Source organism: Piliocolobus tephrosceles, chromosome 10 (genome assembly GCF_002776525.5).
Source record: "Piliocolobus tephrosceles isolate RC106 chromosome 10, ASM277652v3, whole genome shotgun sequence".
Taxonomy (NCBI): domain Eukaryota; kingdom Metazoa; phylum Chordata; class Mammalia; order Primates; family Cercopithecidae; genus Piliocolobus; species Piliocolobus tephrosceles.
The window spans coordinates 73350700-73354099 of NC_045443.1; the positions used below are offsets into that span (position 1 = coordinate 73350700).

The 3400-nt window shown below is 43.3% G+C and overlaps 1 pseudogene; it reads left to right on the forward strand.

Moving 5' to 3' along the window:
• The first annotated feature begins 1764 nt into the window (after positions 1-1764).
• Positions 1765-1959, forward strand: LOC111543754 (annotated as a pseudogene).
• The last annotated feature ends 1441 nt before the right edge of the window (positions 1960-3400 follow it).

Genomic DNA, 3400 nt, shown 5'->3' on the forward strand with positions numbered 1-3400 from the left:
TTGCATGATGGCAAACATCATTGCTTTCCTCCAGAAAGCATGAACTAGAGAACCTAGCATGGCAGCAATGCTTCCCATCCAGAGGTAAGGCTGGGCCCAGCCAGAAGGGAAAGGCAGAAATTTACTCCGATTAACACCAACCCTTCTTTTTGACTACCTCCCAACAACTTTGTCTCCATTACCAACTAGGCAGTACCTTCCAGGCCTTTAACACACGCACACAGAGAGAGAAAGAGAGAGAGAGACCTACATTTTATTTATTCCCCTTTTTTCTTCACATAGGTAGGAGTATGTAGTATGATGTGGTAGAAATGGCCTGAGCTTTGAAGTCAGACATGCTGGTGATTTCCCAAAGGAAACTGGTTCAAATTGACCCCGTTTTGCTAAGGCCTCACCCCAATCATTTCTACTTTCTCTGTCAAGGTCAAGGCATGTACAATCTCTCACCTAAACCTCATAAAACAACCCCTGTCCAGACTCTTCACTCCACAACAGTTCTCCTCTGTTCATCTCTCATTGGCTGCCATGAGGATCTATGTCCACATTTTACCCACCTCCTCCCCCACTGAACAACAATTCTGTGAGTACGGCAGCGATGAACATTAATACTGCTACTATCACTGTTCTGACAGCTTGTCTTTATTAAGGCATTGTGCTAAGGGCTATGGATATGTTAGATCATGTTATTTCTCTTAACAACCCTGTAAACTGAGTATTATTTTTCCAGTTTTACAAATAAGAAAACTAAGACTCAGAGAACTTGGGTAACCTGCCCAAGGCCATAAGTCTCAAATATAGAAGCTCTGGAATTTCAAACAGGTTAGTTCATTCATTAGTATATCCATCAATTCATTCCCTCAACATTCAAAATAGTTTTTGAGTGTATTCACTGTTCCAGGAACCAGTGAAGCTAAGTTTTGGTTATCAACAAACAAGATGGCTGCTATTCTTGTCTTACAGGGATTTATCTTCAGTCTGATTCCAAATCCTCTTTCTTTACCACTACATGTATCATTTCCCAAATTAGGGATCAAACAGTCGTACCAGTTAGTATAGTATACCTTAACCTGGAAAAGGACTGACACCTCACTTACCTGGAGACTATAGCCTGATATACCCTGCCATCACCCTTCATGAGCAAAAGGAAAAACTTCTAAATACTTCTAGAAAATTCAGACTATATTCTGAAAGTACAACTCTGGAAGCCTGGGATCCCTACCTTCTAGTTCTGCTCAATCTGAATATGGCACTAATGTGGAAGTCCACGAGTGTCTGTCACTCACGGCTGGCCACACCCCCTATTCTTGCACAGGTCCCCTCCCTGCCTGAGGGAAGTATTTCTAACAGATATTTCAGTTCACATCCTTGTCAGGCTGGCCTTGCCTCGCTTCTAGGAGTATTTCTCTAACTGTCTACTACACACAGCCAGGCCACACAGGTAGGTTCCTACTTAGTATTTTAGTATGATTTCAGAAACACTGAGAAGCTAACGGTACCACCTCCTTCTCCAGGGCTACTGCACTGCCCATCTCCAGGGACACAGACAAGGTGTGACAGGTGCTCCTGGGAGAAGAGGCTCTGTCTCTCCTCTCCCACAATACACTATTAATTCCTTACATACTCCCAGATGCCCCCAGATACACCAACCTTTCCTTCTGCATTTAGAAAATTTTAAATGCAAATGCCTTTCTAAAAGATCATATTCAGCAGACAGCGACAGACGGAGCTGCGGACCCAATTGGAACCTCTGGCTTAAGAGTGATCATGTTTCTCCAGTATTACCTCAGTGAGCAGGGAGATTGGGTCTATACACTGGAGAAATCTCACCCGATGGGACAACAGACCTGCTCAGCCCTTCCTGCTCAGTTCTCCCCAGATGACAAATACTCCCGACACCAAATCACCATCAAGAAACGCTTCAAGGTGCTCATGACCCAGCAACTGCACCCTGCCCTCTGAAGGTCCCTTAAACTGATGTCTCTTCTGCCACTTGTTACCCCTCAGAGACTCCGTAACCAAACTCTTCAATGTATGAGCCCTGATGCCTTTTTTGCCAGCCATACTCTTTGGCATCCAGTCTCATCATGGTGGTTGATCATGCTTGTGCGAGACAATCATGGTGGCATCACCTGTAAAGGGAACACATTTAACTTTTTTCTCATATTTTAAATTATTGCAAGATTATTAAAGATAAAACGGTTTTTTAAAAAAAGATCATATTCACACTAAGAGTCAAATCTTTTCCTGATGATATTTGGGGGTGGGAGTGGTAGAGAAGTGAGGGTGGAACACTTTGTGGCAGCCAAAATTGAAGGAGAATTTGGAGCATAGAAAAAAGTACTGAGGGCTGCGCGTCGTGGCTCACCCCTGTAATCCTAGCACTTTGGGAGGCTGAGGCGGGAGGATCATGAGGTCAGGAGATTGAGACCATCCTGGCTAACACAGTGAAACCCCGTCTCTACTAAAAAAAAAAAAAAAAAAAAAAAATTAGCCGGGCATGGTGGCAGGCACCTGTAGTCCCAGCTACTCAGGAGGCTGAGGCAGGAGAATGGTGTGAACCTGGGAGGCGGAGCTTGCAATGAGCCGAGATCGTGCCACTGCACTTCAGCCTGGGCGACAGAGCGAGACTCCATCCCCCACCAAAAAAAGAACTGAGGCCACCAGGGACAGATATTGCCCATGTCTGACCCCCTATGCCAAATTTGGGCCTGGTTTTCAAAGTCACAAATACCTCAAACCAAGGATAAAATATGTTGAAATATAAGACACTGCTTTCTTTCCCTGTTCTTCACTTGTAACATCCCCCCCCCCCACATAAAATAAAGTGTGTCCCTCTGACACACTTTAGAGGGAAAAAAATGATTTTTATAATGCCAAACCATCATATGTTTTCTAGTTCTCAGAAGATTGATTGTAATGTGTTCACAGGCATATCATTTTAAGGAGACAACTCAAGTTTCAGCAAGGGGGCATTCCTTGGTCATGTTCATAAGAAAATATAGCCTGTCTTTCACGAATAAGATGGGTTTCATTTAATATTCATTAAAGTGTGACTTACTTTCAGCTCATAAATCTTGAAAACAGATTCTGGCCCCCCAGTGCACTATTTTCATTGGCTAAGTCACGTTTTCTTTCCCTGACACTTTATAGTTTGTGTTTCAATATGAGACCAGCTAGTTTTGTCAGTGGGGGTTTCTGGTTTGACTTTACAAGAAAACACTGAACAAAATCCTCAAAGACTCACAACAGGTGTTCTATTTTCACCTCATGGTGAAATAGTACATTGTGTAGTAATGAAAAGGGAGTGCAAAAGGTAAGACAATGAAATATCCAGCCCAGCAGGATAGAAGATCTGAGGTTTGGCTGGTTGGAAGTTTCAGAGCAGCTGTCATATTTGAAA